This window comes from Macaca fascicularis, chromosome 9 (genome assembly GCF_037993035.2).
Source record: "Macaca fascicularis isolate 582-1 chromosome 9, T2T-MFA8v1.1".
Classification (NCBI taxonomy): domain Eukaryota; kingdom Metazoa; phylum Chordata; class Mammalia; order Primates; family Cercopithecidae; genus Macaca; species Macaca fascicularis.
In genome coordinates this window covers 63,025,569-63,043,201 of record NC_088383.1, presented here as the reverse complement: position 1 = coordinate 63,043,201, position 17,633 = coordinate 63,025,569, and the positions used below count along the sequence as shown (strand labels likewise).

The 17,633-nt window shown below is 35.6% G+C and overlaps 1 long non-coding RNA gene across 1 annotated transcript in view; it reads left to right on the top strand.

Moving 5' to 3' along the window:
• The window catches only part of LOC123566930 (uncharacterized), a 63,009-nt gene extending 45,993 nt beyond the window's left edge, over window positions 1–17,016 (top strand). Inside the window, exon 4 of the long non-coding RNA XR_006689651.2 lies at window positions 15,120–17,016. This is a non-coding gene — a long non-coding RNA (uncharacterized lncRNA). The remainder of the gene's footprint in view (window positions 1–15,119) is intronic.
• The last annotated feature ends 617 nt before the right edge of the window (window positions 17,017–17,633 follow it).

Sequence of the window (17,633 nt, the reverse complement as noted above, 5' to 3'; positions counted from 1 at the left end):
CAGACAGATGATAACCAGAGACCCAGGAATAGACCCCTCATCTCTCTGGTACCAGGAGATTCATGGTTCACCTTCACTAGCTTTATCGTCATAGCAGAACAATGTGGAACTTTACATAAAAAATCTTCCATTTTTTTAACTTTTATTTTAGGTTCAAGGATATATGTGAAGGTGTGTTACATAGGTAAACTCATGTCATGGGGGTTTGTAGTACAGATTATTTCATCCCCCAGGAATTAAACCTGGTACCCAATAGTTATTTTTTCTGCTCCTCTCTCTCCTCCCACCCTCCAATAAACCTCAGTGTCTGTTATTTCCTTCTTCATGTTCATAAGTTCTCATCATTTACCTCCTGCTTATAAGTGAGAACATGTGGTATTTGGTTTTCTGTTCCTGCATTAACTTGCTGAGGAAAATAGCCTCCAGCTCCATCCATTTTCCCACAAAAGACAGGATCTTAAAAACCTCCCATTTTACTTGACTGGACTTAATGTTCTCATTTTTTCCCCTAATTTGATGGGACAGTAAATGATTTGGTCTATTGCTAGAGCATGAGGAAAGGAGAGCATAAATTGCTATTTACTGTTCATAATTACATACCTGTATCAGAATCAGCTTTTGAAAACATTGTAAACTAAATAGTAAAGTGTTTCCAGAGTTTATCTCCACTGTATTAAGAAGCATTGTAAGAACAGGATTGGGCTCTAGAGATTTGGGGTGACTTGGAAGATGAGAGTGCAAGTGAGGCATGTATTTTCAGCCTTTAACTGGCCTGATACCCTAAACCTAAAAAGAATTCCTCATATTAAGATATCATAAATATTGTTTCCTATGTATTATTTACTTTCATCTTCATAACCTCTAAAGGTTTGGGTATCACTGTTATTGCCCTTATATAGTAATACTGAGAAAACTGAAGCTCAAGATAGTTAAAATGTTATCCAAATTCTCTTCTAACAGTGAACTTGCTTGTGCTAGTTTATTGCCAAGTCAAATGTGACTTCAAAGCCAGACTTTGTCCTGGACATGACTTACTACTCACTAGGTGTGTGCTATGAGACTTTATTTGAACTATGAATATGAGTAGGAATCTGTGCAGTGTGTGTGTGTGTGTGTGTGTGTGTGTGTGTGTGTGTGTGTGTGTTTCCCAGCAGGTGACTTATTTATTAATACTACCAGCATGTTCACACACTGGATCCACCTACTCTTAGGCTAAACTCTGCATCAGCACTGTGGTAGACTGTTACTCAAACCAAAGCTCCAGTGGTCCTTTAGCTACATCTTGATAATAGCCAAAGGATAAATGCACACATGAATACCTGAGATCTTCAGTGCTACTGCTTTAGAACTGGTAAAATATGTTCTTTGAGCCTATAATATTGATACATTTGTATTTTTCTTTTAATTTTCTTGGCCCTGACTTTTTCTCCTTCTACTTTATGAGTTCATTCCATTATTTAGTGTGTATATATATTCTTATATATTATATATTTGTACATGATTGGAAGAGCATAAGGAAACAAGGGTGTAAATTATATATAATTTTTGCATATATACATGTACATTTATATATATGTGTAGGTGTGTGTGAATACCGTTGGCCCTTGAACAACATGAAGTACTGTTGACCAGAAGCCTTACTGATAACATAGTTGTTAACATATTTTATATGTTATATGTATTATATACTGTGTTTCTACAATAAAGCAAGCTAGACAAAAGAAAGTATAATTATGAAAACCATAAGAAGAAAAAATGTATTTACTGTTAATTAAGTGGATCATAATAATGGTATTCATCCCAGCCACCCTCACTTTAAGTAGACTGAGAGGAGGAAGAGGAGTGGTTGGTCTTGCTATCTCAGTGATGGCAAGGGCACAAGAAAATTGACATGTAAGTGGACCTGCCCAGCTCAAGCTTGTGTTGTTTAAGGGTCAGTATATCACACTACTATATGCCAGGCACTATTCCAGGCACTTGGAGTATGTTAGTGAACAAAACAGATGTAATTTTCTGCTTACTTTTTTGCAGAAGGCTTTAGAAAATAAATAATAAAAATAATAAATTATAGATACGTTAGGAGTTGAAGTGTTATGGAATATAGGGCAGCATGGGGCTGAAGAGATATAAGTGGGGGTGCAACTTTCACTTTTAATTAGGGTGGCTGGGTAGGCCTCTTTGAGAGGATGAACTCTGAGCGAATACTCTAAGGAAGACAGAGAAGACCATTTGGATTTGGAGGAGAGTTCTGGGAAGAGTGAACAGTCCGTGCAAAGACCATAAGGCACGAGCATGCTTGACATATTCAATAAATAGCATGGAAGCACGTGTATGTGGCTGAAGAGAGTCAGAAGGAGAGAATAATGATAAGTTCAGGGAAGTCTGAGGGTTGCAAGTCTACAGGGTTATTGTAAAGACTTTGTCACATACTCTGAATGAGACAGAAAAATGTCAGGAGAATTTGAGCAGGGAATGACTTTATTTGACTGACTTTTTACAAGAATCACTCCAGTCGCTATGTTTAGAACAGATCTTGTGATGGAAAGGTTGGAGGCATGAAACCAATTTACACACTAACGGCAGAAATTCAGGCCAACGATAATGTAGGCTTGGGTCAGAGTGATAGCAGAGGAGGTGCTAATAAGTTGTCAGATGCTGAATACATTCTGAATGTAAATCCAGTAAGATTCCTTGACACGTTGTATGTGGGGTGTAAATGAAAGATAGCAGTCAAGGAAGTTTCTAGGTTTTCGCCTAAGAAACTTAAAAGAAAATGTTACCACTAGTTGAGATGGAGAAGGCTGCAGGTGAAGCAGATGTGAGGGTGAGATTGGGAGCAGAATTCAAAGTTCTGCTTAGGTATGTCACTTTTGAGATCTTTATCTTTTCTGAGTGGAAAGTTCACGTAGGCACTTGGATATACACATTTAGACTTCCATAGAAAGTCTAGATGAGGTAAAGTTTGGAGTTATAGATTGAGATCTATCAGAATATAGATGTTATGTAAGCAATATGAATTAAAGTCACCAAAAGAGAGAGTCGACTTAAAAAGAAGAAAGCCATTACAACATTTAGAATTTAGGTAAAGGAGGAAGAAATGTAAGCAAAGAAGAAAGAACAACAAAATAGTATGCTGTATCACAGAAGTCAAGCAAGAGTACTTTTTAAAAATAGAGATCTTGAATCTAATTATAATTTACCTTAAAGTTGAGGAATTTGAGGAAGACATTGCATTCGGCAACACCAGGTTCATTGATAACATTAAAGCAGTAGATTTACTGGAGTTATATGAATATGAACCAGAGAGGAGAGAAAGAAAGAAAGCAAGATGAGGAAACAACACCTCGAATGGACAATTCTTTGCATGTAAGATAAGCTGAAGGTAAAGATTGTAAACTGTGAAGTCAGAGTATTTTCCTAAACTTAAATCACAGCTCTACTTATGTATTAGCTTTTGAAAGTTGCAAGCATTATTTCACCTTGCTAAGCCTCAGTTTTCTCATCTGGAAAATACAGTTACTAATAGTACTTATTTCACAGGTGTTTTTGTGAAAACTAAATGAAGCAGTCTATGGAAATCCCTTAGCACAGTACCTTGTATGTAGTAGGATTTTTAAAAATCCTAGCTATTATTATTTCTATTAAAGCCATTAATATTAATAAGCCTTTGAGACATTTTATTATGAAGAGAAGAACAGAAGCAGGAGTTTTATAACCTTGTACGTAGCTTTAAATATAATTCTAACTATCTTGTCATATATGTCATATATGTATATGTATACATATATATATACACACTCACAAGTGTACAAACATAATGACTCACATATGTTACTTGAAGTTGGAATAAAAATAGTCATGGTGCACATATTTAGTAAACTGTTACAATTTGTTTCCATTTTAAGATTTAAATATAACAGCAATTTTGATGTCCCTGAAAACCTCATTAAGCAGGATTCAACTGTATAAGCATTTAGATCAAAGAGCATAGTTCTTTTGAGGGAACTTTTAGAAGTATAGAGCTTTAGAACTCTATAAGTTACTCAACTATCAGATGATTCAAGTTGTCATTGAACCATTACTTTTTAAAGTAAGCATATGCTGCGGTTGCCTGGAAACCACAATCTATCTTTGAGTTCATGAAATTTCTGAACCAGAATTCTATATATGGGTCAAATATCATGTATTTCCACAGGATGAGAAAATCTAAAAGTTCGGTAAGTGCAATCAAAGACAATACGACAGAACTGACCCCCAGAGCTGCCAAGAAATTCAGAAGACTGGATCATGATTCAGGAACTAAACCAACTCATTGCCAGTAAGAAAACAAAACCAACAACCAAAACAACTGACAAAAACGTAAGTATTTCCAAAGCTGATTTTTAAAATAAAGTTTAAAACATTTATGTTTACTTATTTCAAGCCAGATTTTACAACACTCTATTTGCCTGTCTCAGCCCCGAACATCTTACAGGCTCTTTTAGTGCCATGTATCACTGGAGTCATTTATTCAGCGACTACCAAAGATACTTAGGAGGTAAGGTTGTTCAGATTTAGTACATTGGAGGTGAGAGAAAGGAGTATCGACTGATGGAATTCACTAAGAAAGGAGATGCAGGAGATGGACCAAAGTTGGGGCATGAGATCATGAGTTCAGCTTTGAACATGTTGATTTTGAGATTCTTGTTAAATCTCTAAGTGAAGATGTCAAGAAAGTATTTGAGTATATGAGTTAGTGGTTCAGAGCACAAGAAACTTAGTCTAGTGATAAAAACTTGGAAATAACAGCATGTAAGTTACCAATTGAAGCCTTTAATCTTGGGGAAAGGACGTAGACTGACAAGAAAATAGACCCTAACAAAAACCCTGAATAACGCTAATCTTCAAAACTCCTATCTGCTGGTTTAAGTGTCTGGGAAGGGTCCACAGTAATTCAAGAAAAACTAAAAAAATAGTTATTCAAGTTAAGGGAAACAAGTTTAAATAAATGGGTCATATTCAATTGATGAAATTCTATGAGTGGTTAAGTAAGATGAGAGCTAAAATATATATACTGGCATCAAGGCACAGAGGTCACTGATGTCCTTAGTAAGTAAAAAGTTGGTGAAGTGCAGGCATATATTTGTTTCAATAAAACACAAGCTGTTTAAGCATGAGAGGAAACAGAAAATGCATTCCTCTGTCTTTTAAGAAATCTGTGAATTGAAGCAGAGAGATAGAACTGCAGCTAAAGTAAGGAGTGGAGTCTAGAGATATTTGCTTTGATTTGGTTTTACATTACAATCTGACATGGTGTGGCAAAGTGAAAATAAAGAAAGAGAAGCGACAATATAGGTACAAGTTTCCTGAGAAGAAAGTGATAAGACTCAGAACAAAGATGCATAATGAACTAGCCATAGGTAGAAGGATGGATATTTCCTGAGAGAGAGAGAGGCTGAAGAGAGGCACACATACAGAGAGAGAGAGAAAGAGAGAGAGAGAGAAACAGGTGCAGATGACAAGTAGAGGTCGGTTTATAGATTGATGGCTTACATTAACGAGGGTCCTATTTAAAGATCTCCCACCTCAAGCCTCCATCTGAGAATTAAGGAGAACACAGGAGAGTCAAGATTTTGAGAAATATGAAGACTTGAAATAATCTTAGGAGAGATCACTGAGTAGAGAAAAATGGTCATGAATGTAGTGGTACCAACTGATTTTCAATTGCACAGAAAAAGAAAGATAGCTAGAAAATTGTGTTTTATTTAGAGTAGATGGGTTTACAAGAATTAGAAGGAAAGACCAAAGTACAAGCCTTGAGGACACTGGAACAAGAAAGTATTCGTGGGGAAAACCAGATTTAAATAATGTATCACAGACAGGAGAATAATATTCATTACTTATTCATTATTGTATCTCCAGCAAGGTGGGTGTGATCATTTTGTAAAAATTCATCTTGTAATATGATGATAAAATGTGCCCTTTTTCTATGTACATGCTATATTTCAATAAAACAGTTTTACAAATAAAAACAACACAAAAGTACCAGTGAATTACAAGTCCACAGTTGTATTCAGTCTACTCTAGCCAGAATGTACTTTTTTAAACATCTGCTGCCATAACAGGAAAGAGTATACTGAACCTGCAGTTTAGTTGTTTGATTTTCAAGACACTATGGACATAGCACACCAAGTCATTTAAAATGTATTGGAATAATGCTGTTATGATCCTTTTTTATGTCTGAAGGATCAATATCAATATACCTCTTTTTTCCTGATACTAATCGTTTTCTTTTTCTTGTTATTTCTTGATTACTTTTGGCAGGGGTTTGTCATTTTAACGGCTTTTTTCACTAAAAAAAAAAAAATTAAAAAAAAAAAACTATTGATTTTCTTCATTCTCTGTACCACAAGTTGCTTTTTACATCATTAATTTCTGTTCTTATCTCCTTTACTTCCTTCTATATCATTTGAATTTAATTTGCTGCTCTTCAACTTCTTGGTATCAATACACAAAACAGTGTTTTTAAGTCTCTCTTTTCTAATATACATTTAAGGTTAAGATTTTCTTCTTTCATTGTGGTAAAATTAACAAAAGTAAAAGCTACATATATTAAATGGACATTATAATGAATATTGGCAGATATATTTACCCATATAGCCACCATAACAATCAAAATATAGAACATTTTTTCTATCATTTCAGAAAGTTTCCTCATTATCTTTCCCTGTATTTCTTTATATAAATAGAATCATAGAGGTATTATTTGTATCTGTCTTATTTCTTTTAACATGTTACAATTTATTATATTTTAAAATGTTTGCTCCTTAATATTGAGATAAATTTTGCAACCAGTGAAATACACAGATCTTAAATGTATAATTTCAATAAATTTTGTCAAATGTGTAACCAATCTTCTCAATCAAGACATAGAATAATCTATCGCACCAGGAAGGTCCCTAATGCAACATTAGGCAACTACTTCTCTCAATCACATTATGCAGATTACTTTTGCCTCTTCTTTAGCTTCACATAAATGGAATTGTACAGTGTGTATTTTTTAGTGTATAGCCTCTTTCACTTGGCATAATATTTTGTAGATTCATGTATCAAGGGTGTAATCTTTCATAGTGTTAAGAAGTATTCCAAGTATCAATATATCATAATTTCTTTGTGCAAAAAGTGTTTATGCAAAATATTTATGCAAAATTATGTTTATTATTTAGCTACCATTAATGGACATTAGGATTTTCTCTTTAGTAGTTGATCATTATGAATAAAGTTACTTTAAACATTTTTATGTAAGTCTATTTGTGGATGTAGGTCTTCATTTCTCTTGAATAAATTTCTAGAATTACTAGGTAAACAGATAGATATAGATTTACCCTTATAAAAAACAGATAGTTTTTAAAGTGATCGGACCACTTTACTGACCTAAATCAGTGACGTGTATGGGTGTTCAATTTGTTCCACATATTACTCAACACTGGGGATTGTCAGCTTATTAAATTTTAGAAATTATAGTGGTAGGAAGTGTTATCTTACAGTGGTTTTAATTTGGATTTTTCTGGTAGCTAACAGTATTGATCCCTTTTAATGTGATTTGGGTCATTTATTCATATTTTGTGAAAGCTTATGTTCATGTCCACTGCAATTTTTTTGCATGTTTTCCAAGTATTGATTTGTAGACATTCTTTATATATTTTGGATAAAAAGTCATTCTCCAAATGCTTTCTATGCCTCCATTAATAAGATAATGTTGTTTTTCTTCATTATGTTAATATGGATATAAAGGATAAAGTGATTTTACAGCTGGATTAGGATACTATAATTACATGCACGGACGCTTGGAAGTTTGGCACTGACTCTTGACTCAGATATAGACAGTGTGATAAACAATGTTTATTGTGTGATGTTTAATATTTGAAACTCCCCTGGCAGCATGCATGAATGATGTATACTTGGCATAATCATATAGATAGTCTTCTTTGGCCGTATAGCCAGAGGGGCACCAAAACTCTGCTGGAAAATTTAGGGAACTCTCCTGAAGCAAAGTGTTACTGCTCAAATTTTAGTGGTTGAATCCAGAAGTGAAGGACAACCTTGTGCAAATAAGAAATACCCGCGGGAGCTGTGCCTGGAAATCTCTTGCTTGCCTGCACAGTCTTTCTCCTGTTCTTTCCTTCCGCCCACTTTTTCTCCTCTTTATTCTGCTGTACCCTAATTTTTGCTTCATAAAGATACGTTCTATGGCTTTGTAGGTCTTTTCAATTATCTATTACTGTTGTAATCTTTGCAAAGAGGAAATACATTTATTGATGGGCAACCACTCAGTTGAACTTCCTAGGATTAGCAGACTTAATAGACTGTGCTTTGTTTTTGTTTTCAGAATTTGGCTATTTCATCTAAATTTTTAGGATCTTAACATAAAATTGTTTGTGGGAGTCACTTATTGTACTTGTAATATCTGTAGGATCTCTAATGATAGCCCCTTTTTTCATTTCTGATATTGATAATTCTGTCTTTGTCTCTTTCTCTTCCTCTCTGTCTCTCTGTTGCTCTCTGTGTATGTGTCTAAGTGTGTGTGTGTGTGTGTGTGTGTGTGTGTGTGTGTGTGTGTGTGTTCTGGCATGCATGTCTGTCTCCTCTGACTAGTCTTGCTAGGGTTATATCAATTGCATTAATTCTTCTAGAGACCAACTTGGACTTTCTTAATTTTCTCTATTGCTATGCATTTTCTATTTTATCTTTTTGCTTTTATCTTATTTACTTCATTTTCTGTATTTTACGATTAAGTTGTCCCTTTTTTCTATATTCTTAAGGCAAAACTTAGTTTGCTAATTTTAAACCTTTCTATTTCTCCAATATAAGCATTTTAGTCTATAAATTTTCTTCTAAACATTGTTTTAGTCATATCCACCAATTTTTAAATATTGTGTTGTTATTTTTAGTGAGTTCAAAATATGTTTTAATTTTCTTATATTTCTTTTCTGACACACATGTTATTTAGAAGGGTAATACTAATATGATAGAATATGTAATTTTTCTGGGTTTCTTACTTTTTAAAAAGTTTTATTATATTAGAATAAGAAAAGAAATCATAAGACGTTGAATTCTAAAAATTATTGAGACCGGCCGGGCGCGGTGGCTCAAGCCTGTAATCCCAGCACTTTGGGAGGCCGAGACGGGCGGATCACGAGGTCAGGAGATCGAGACCATCCTGGCTAACACAATGAAACCCCGTCTCCACTAAAAATACAAAAAAAATTAGCCGGGCGTGGTGGCGGCGCCTGTAGTCCCAGCTACTCGGGAGGCTGAGGCAGGAGAATGGCGGGAACCCGGGAGGCGGAGCTTGCAGTGAGCTGAGATCCGGCCACTGCACTCCAGCCTGGGCGACAGAGCGAGACTCCGCCTCAAAAAAAAAAAAAAAAAAAAATTATTGAGACCAATTCAGTCATCATTATGTCACTTTCTTTGTTAAGGTTCCATGTGTATTTGAAAGGGATGTTGCTGTTCATATTCTTTTACAGATTTTATATATTCCTAATGTTTTTTATGTAACATTTATATCAATTATTCAAAGAGGATATTTAATATCAACAACAATAAGTATAGACCTGTCTATGTCTCTCTTCCCTTTTGCTATTTTTGCTCTGGGCATTTAAAGTTTGTCTCTCTTTTTTTTTTTTTTTAAGAGAAAATTCTCACTCTGTCACCCAGGCTGGAGTTCAGTGGTACAATCATAACTCACTATAGACTCAAACTCCTGGGTTCAAGTGCTCCTTCCACCTCAACTTCCCAAAATGCTGGGATTACAGGTGTGAGCCACTGTGCTCAGACTGAAGCTTGCCTCTTTTACCATTGTGTAGTATCTTTTTAAAATCTGGAAGTGCTTCTTTTCTGAAGTTTATTTCATTTAATATTAATCTAGCCACTTGAATTTTATTATGCATACATTTTTATAGCACATCTTTTTCCTCTCATTTTTGAACTTTTCTGGCCTGTATCATTAAACCATGTATCCTGTTGAGAACATGTTGTTGAAGGACTTTGCTTTTTTTTTGTATCTTATCTGAAAAATTCTATTTGCCTTTTTAGTATATTTACACTTAATGTAATTATATATATGTTTAGTCTAGGTCCATAATTTTGCTACTTGTTTGTTTAATACTTTTGTAGGTAAAACCTCTGTTTATGTGAAACCATTTGGCCCCTGCCACTCTGAGTTATCATCATCCTCACTGAATTCAGGAAGCCAAATTCAATAGCAACATCTCCCACTGTCATTTTTGGCCTAAGTAATAGCCACGATAGACCCACAAAATTAAATAAAAGAACTCGACAGTACTCGCCTCACTAATGTACTTTTAAAGGCTAGATGAAAAAAGTGTCCTCTACACTATCATGTGACACACAGGGAGTAAATAAGCAGGTCTAACGTAGTATTGCAGTCTAGCATTTCAACTTCCTTTAAGCTGGATACTTGTCTGTACTATACTAAGCAAATTTTGGCATTTTCTCTTCAATAATTGTAGGCCACCTTTAAGTTCATGTATCAGCCAACTAACAAAGCACACTTTTAAAGCCAGTATCAATTTGTACAATCAATTAAGAATCTCTGCTTACAGTACCCAAGTCAACAAATTTATTCCATGATAACTACATTTCTTCTACCTTTACTCTATGTCCTTAGAATTGTTTTCCAGACACCTTCTTTAGATTTCTATAAATATAAATTAGATAAATTTTGCAAAACACTGGGCAGAGGAAATTACGGCATACACCTACGAGTCACACTTTGTACTTGACTCTCGGGATCTGTTTGGAATTAAACCTGTTTATAAATCTAAGAGCAAGACCTCTGGTAGAAGTCTTTGGTGGAGGTGTTAAGAAATATCAGTAGTTTCCTTTAAGACAAACTTAGAAGAGACCATTTGCTTTCTTGTCAAAGGAGTGTTGATAGGGTGAGGGGCTGCTGTTTCTATTGACAAAGACAGCTGAGCAATATTTGGAAAATCAAAGTTCTTAGCATAAAAACCTGCCCAGAGGCTGTGTGCAGTGGTTCACACCTGTAATCCCAGCACTTCGGAAGGCTGAGGCAGGAAGATTGCTTGAGCCCAGGAGTTTGAAACCAGCCTGGGTGACAAAGAGAGACCCTGATTCTACATAAAATAAAATTACCTGGGGGTGGAGGTACACACCTGTAGTTTCAGATATTTAGGAGGCTAAGGTGGGAGGCCTGCTTAAGCCCAGGAAGTTGAGGCTGCAGTGAGCTGTGATTGCACACTGCACTCTAGCCTGGGTGACAGAGCCCCAGTACTTTATAAATCAATGCCCTAACTTTACCAAAAGAGACCTTCAAAGATTTTGAATTCATTTACATTGCAATCTGCCCACCCACAGGTTTAACATTTATGTGTGCTTTTTAGAAACTCTATCTTGTGGCTAATAAAGATATGGCATTTTTTTTCTGGTTTGTTGCCTAGAGCTTGAGTTAAAAAGTCTTGAGCTCAAAATTTTCTTTCTGCACATTTTTCAGTAATGTAGAGGCAAATGAACAATCCACAGTTCCAATATTCCATTTCCATAAAATGTCCTGTGGTATTAAATATTAGGCCATTCAAAGCTTTATTGACACTTAATTCCTGGTGACCACAGATGACAGTTTAAATAAGTGTTTGCCACAGCATGGTGCAGGCTGCCAATGCGTTTACTACCAGCATCAGCGTTATTAATGCCTCTAGATCTAGTCAGAAAAGAGAACCAATCCAGATTTGTATCTCTAAGATATTAATGAAAAAACTCAAACATTGTAAAACATTTCAAGAGGTTTTCTGAGCCAAATGTGAGGACCATGACCTGTGGCACAGCCTCAGGAGGTCCTAAGAGCATGTGCTCAAGATGGTTTGGTTATAGCTTGATTTTATACATTTTAGGGAGACTGAAGTTACAGGCAAAGGCACAAACTAATACATGTAAGGTATACATTGGTTCAGCCCAGAAAGACAGGATATCTCAAAATAGGAGCTTCCAGGTTATATGTGGATGCAAAAATTTCCTCACTGACAATTGGTTGAAAGAATTACGCTTTACCAAAAGAGTTGAAGTCAGCAGAAAGAAATGTTTGGGATTAAGATAAGGGGGGTTGTGGTAGCCAAGATTCTTGTTATGCAGATGAAGCCTACAGGTAGCAGGCTTCAGAGAGAATAGATTGTAAATGTCCCTTATCAGACCCTAAAAGGTGTCAGACTCTTAGTTAAATCTTTCCTGGATCAGGAAATGATCTGGAAAGAGAAAGGGATTCTCTATAGAATTTACATTTTCCCCACAAGGCACGGCTTTGCAAGATTATTCTAAAATATATTAAATAAATATATTTTGAGGTAAAATATTTTGATTTCCTTTAGAGCCTGTTACCTGTCATGTGATGTTATTCCAGGGTTAGGTTGGAATTGGTATCTTATTGCTACAAAGAGTCTGTTCTATCGGTCTTAGGTTCAATGTTAATGCTGGTCAGTTGCATCTAAAAAACAAAAGGGAGAGGGTATAGTGAAACTTGTCTCAGACCGTCTTCCTATCATGGCCTGAATTGATTTTTCAGGTTTCTTTGGAATCCTGAAAGAAATCCCCTCTTTGGCTGAGGGGGTGGGTTACATTCAGTCAGTTGGGGGGCGTAGAATTTTATTTTTGGTTTACAAAGGTTCTGTCTCTCTCAAACTCCTTCTGCTACTAATAACTGAATTGACTAGAGATCAGAGAATCAAAGCCACTATAAGTGCTATGGGATAAGAGAACTATTGTGGAAATTAGATCTTACAAAATTTTGAGAGGAGGTGGGGAAATGATAGTCTAGAAGGCAGAGTTGAGGGATCAGAGGAATAAGACATGAATCAGTCCTCCTGAAGCATTGATGTGAGGAGGTAAGTTAGAGCTTGAGAGAATCAAAGAAGCCACATGTGACCAGCTGCCAGTGGGGGATGATGAGGGGTTGATGTGTACGGATGTTGATGGGAAGTGAGTTCCTATGTAACTATTGCCTGTATGCATCTGCAACTAAGCATCTGGTAATAGACTGGGACCATCTGCTGGTGGGCCTTTGTGCCTGCTTGACTTAGAGCTTATGGAGAAACTGAACCTGTGTGACCACTGAAGCTAGATCATAAATTCAATACAGCTCCTGCCCGGCTCTCTCTTAGCACGCTTGCCCTTAGAATCCAGACACCATGCTATGAAGTCCAGATCATATGGAGACCAACTAAAGTCTCTGGCCCTCTGGCACAGCAGGGATCCCAGTCAATAGCCAGCACCAACTTACCAGTCATGTGCATGAGCCATCCTGGAAGCAGATCCTCTAGCTTTCAGTCAAACCTTCCCCGCTGACATTAAGTGGAGAAGCAACACACTTTCCCCACCAAGCCATACCCAAGTTGCCAATTTGTGAACAAAATAAATGTTCATTGTTATTTTAAGCCAAGGATTGACAAACTTCCCCTGCAAAGGCCAAATAGCAAATTTTCCAAGCTTTGCAGGCCACATGTTGTCTCTGCTTATTTTTTTTCCCCCACAAAAGTTCAAGAATAGTAAAAAAACAACAAAATATTCCTAGCATATTGACACACAAAAACAGGATGTAGACTGGCTTTGGCCCATGAGCTAGAGTTTACTATGTCCTGTTTCAGGCCACTAAGTTTTACAGTGATCTGTTACATAGTGCTAACCAGTTAAATAAATTGTACAAAGCTGAATTTGGAAAATTAGGAGAAAAATGAGAAGCAAGGAATCACATATGTCTGTCTGTGAGTGTGTGCATGTGTTTATTTGTATACATTCATACACAAAGTACATTTCATACGAATTCTTGTAATATCTTTATTGGCTTAAACATAGAAGATCAAATACCCAACAGAAACAGAACAGCAATACATAAAAGCCCCCATTATATATATTTTATTAAAAGGAAAGGAACAAATATATATTAAAAACCTCCCATATTCCAGGATCTCTGTGGTACCATGGCATGCATTATTTTATTTCTCTTTAAAACAATCTTATGAAGGAGGTATTGTTATCCCTGTTTTACTAATAATGAAGCTCATTTGGACAAGTCAAATAATTTTCTCAAGGTCCCATAATTATTCCTTGATTAGTAATAAGCCGAGCTTGAATTCAAACTTAGTTCTATCTACCAAATTCTAAAGTCTATGTCTTTAAGGATTAGCTGAAGTGGATCTTAAATAAAATCACTTCAGCTAAAGTATCTTTCTCACTTTTCCTGTTTTACGGAGGAAGGAAGTGAGACACTGAGAGTTCCTTAGAATCAGAGCATGATATAACTGGCATTAAGGTTTAATTCCTTCTGCACATAACTGTCTTATGTCTCTATTTGGCTAATTTTCAGCTGCACTGTATTTAATAGGTACATTTATATGTAATACATTTTTATGTAATAAGGGATCTAAAAGTTTAGATACTATTAGATTTCATTCATGAGCTAATTTGTCTTCAGAATTTATGAACAAAATTTAAAAATTTCAGCAAATAAATAAGATATACGTTAGCCTCCCTTATTCATAGTTTTATTTTCCACAGTTTTGATTACCAGTGGTCAACAAAGAATGGAAAATATTACATTAATCCTATCGAACTTTGGGGCCATTATTAGGTAAAATAAGTGTTGCTTGAACACGAGCACTGTGATACTGCCACCATCGGTCTGATAACTGAGATAGTTACTAAGTGACTAACAGCAATCCAGGCAAGACAGAGAGGATAATATTTCATTATGCTACTCAGAAGGGTGCACAATTTAAAACCTATAAATTCTCTATTTCCAGAATTCTTTTATTTACATCATAATGCCTACATCATTCGCCTCCCTTCATCTCATCACATAGGCATTATATAATCTCACATCATTACAAGAAGAAGGATAAGTACTGTATAATAAGATAATTTCAGAGAGACACAGACCACATTCTCATAACTTTTATTATAACATATTGTTATAGTTGTTCCATTTTATTAACAGATATTGTTAATCTCTTACTGTGCCTAATTAATAAATTAAACTTTATCATAAGTATGTATGTATAGAAAAAAAGTGTAATATATATAGGGCTTGGTGCTATCTGTGATTTCAGGCATCAACTGGGACTTTGGAACACATCCCCGAGGATCAGAGGACTTCTGTATGTGTGTGTATTCTTGGTGAGTGACAGAAAAAGAGAGTTGTTTCATATGCATTTACTTGGAGGCATAGAAGACACGCTGAAAGATAATGTTGTTTTGAGCTGGCATAGTCTGCAGGAATCAGTGTTCTTTTTGGGCTCTGTTTTTGTGATACATCTAACTCATGCTAAGCACCATAAAAGTTTATGGCCCAGAGACTGACAGCCAATTCCTCTCGGGAATGTACATCCATCCACCCTCTATGGCTGATTCTTTCTGATCTCTAAGCCTGCACTGAGGCACTTACTCAGGAAAACTTTTATCAAGTGCTCGTAAAAATCTGCGATCGACCTCTTGCTGCAGATTAGAATATCATCAGAAGATTTCTGTACGCCATGGAAGGCTTTTCTCTTCCTCAGTGGAGAGAAGATGAATGGTTTTACAAATCCCTGAGGAGACTCTGCGGAGCTATAGACAGAGATGGAAGATCTTCCCATTGAAGCCGCAGGGCTCCATCTTAGCGCTGGCATTACAACGCAAAGTCTGGAGAGAACAAAGTCAAGAAGCATGCCTTTAGTCCAGTATCCCTTTATTTGGTAGGCCACTGTGCTGGAATTTTCATCAATACTCAATTATCTTCTCCTGGCCACATGCCAGGTGATAGGATGATAGAAACAAACAAAATGAAGCAAAGTCACATAAGTACTTCTGGCCAATGAAATGTGAGCCTAGGCATGTACTAACTGTTGTATTTTTATTCATGTTCCTTTTCTCTGCTGCAGGGATTGCAGACGCTTGTGTTTAGATGGAGACGATGCAAGATCAAAGCATCTTGAAATGTATGTACCACGTGAAAGACAGAAACTCTGGAATGCCTCTGAGACCTGCAGCAGAGTTTGAGTGCAAGGGAAGTAAGCTGTTATTGCATCAAGCCACCCAAATATGTGGTTTTGTCCCTGTGGCATAAACTAATCTATCCTGATTAATATACGTAGCAGCTTCATGGTGCTACATCTATCAACATTCTCCTGCTTCTAAGGAATCTATCCAATGGATCTGCCTTTCACAGTTGGTACTTCAGAATAGTGAAGCAAAAATACATAATTTCATCATGTAAACCCCATCAGCCTCACCATCTTGGTGGATCTTTGTAAATGCCATTTGTTTACCAAATAGAGACCAATTATCAGCTAAAACTGAGGACCAACCTGGTCAATTTCCAAAGGTATAAGCAATGTTGTTTGTTAAGTATCCCTTTCTTAATCAATTTTGGAAAGGCTTACCTTAACATGTATCAGGAATTTTAGTTTGTTTTTTATCAACTCTCAGTTTTCTGCCACTGTTTTACACATTTCAGATTCAGTAACATCAGCCTCCTTAAATTGTCACTATTATTGATGAAATACCCTTCTTTATCTCTCATTACTTTTGTCTCAAATTCATTTTAGAATTATTTAATTCAAAACTATATTTGGATTTAAGTTGCAGTTGTGTTAAGTTTATAAGGTAAATTAGAAATATTAAACATTTATATAATATTTAGCTGAAATATTCAAGTATATGGTTTGTCTCCATCAATTCTACCTCTTTATTTATCCCAATAAAATGTTATAGTTCCCTTTACCAAGATCTAGTGTACCTCATATTAGGTTTAGCCTTAATTATTTTAGATAACTTAGTTTTATTATAAATGAAATCTTCATTATTATTGTTGGTTTAATGGGATGATTTTATCTTTGTTATATCTATTTTATTTTGGCTCCTTTATTAAAATCATAAACTTGAATGCAAATCAAACACTTTAATTAAGCTAAATCCTTACTAGATTGGTGGAATACAACTCCATGAACTTACTATTACAAATGTTCATAGCAGCAGTATTTGTAATAGTACAAAACTGGAAATCATTCAAATGTAAATCAAAAGAGAAATAATTAACTAGCATATTCATACAATGGAATACTGCAGTTGACAAAGAGAAGTAATTAGTTATGACTCAACTACATGTTAAGTGAAGGATGCTGAATAATAAAAGATCCTTTATGAGTCTACTCACATGAAAGTCAAAAACAGGCAAAACTAATCTAGGCCGATAGAAATCAAAATATTGGTTATCTGTAAAGAGTTGTTGACTGAAAAGGGACAAAAGGAGATTTCTGGGTTGATGGAAATGTTCTGTATCTTCAGTTGAATAATGTTTACATGGGTGTATACATATGAGCTATACATTTTTATCAATTTTGCTATATGAAAATGATACCTAATTAAAACACACATACACACAGCCTGCAGAACTAATATAATGGCGATAAAATTAAAAAGAGGGTGGCATTTACTGGGAAGGGCATTTACTGGGAAGTTACCAGGAAGGAAACTTCTGGAGTGGTGCTCTGGCTGTTGGATATTTGAAAGTCTTCATGGGTAAAACCTGGACATAGCAGTCTTGTATACTTATGTATTTTTTATGTCAACGAAAACATCTTTAC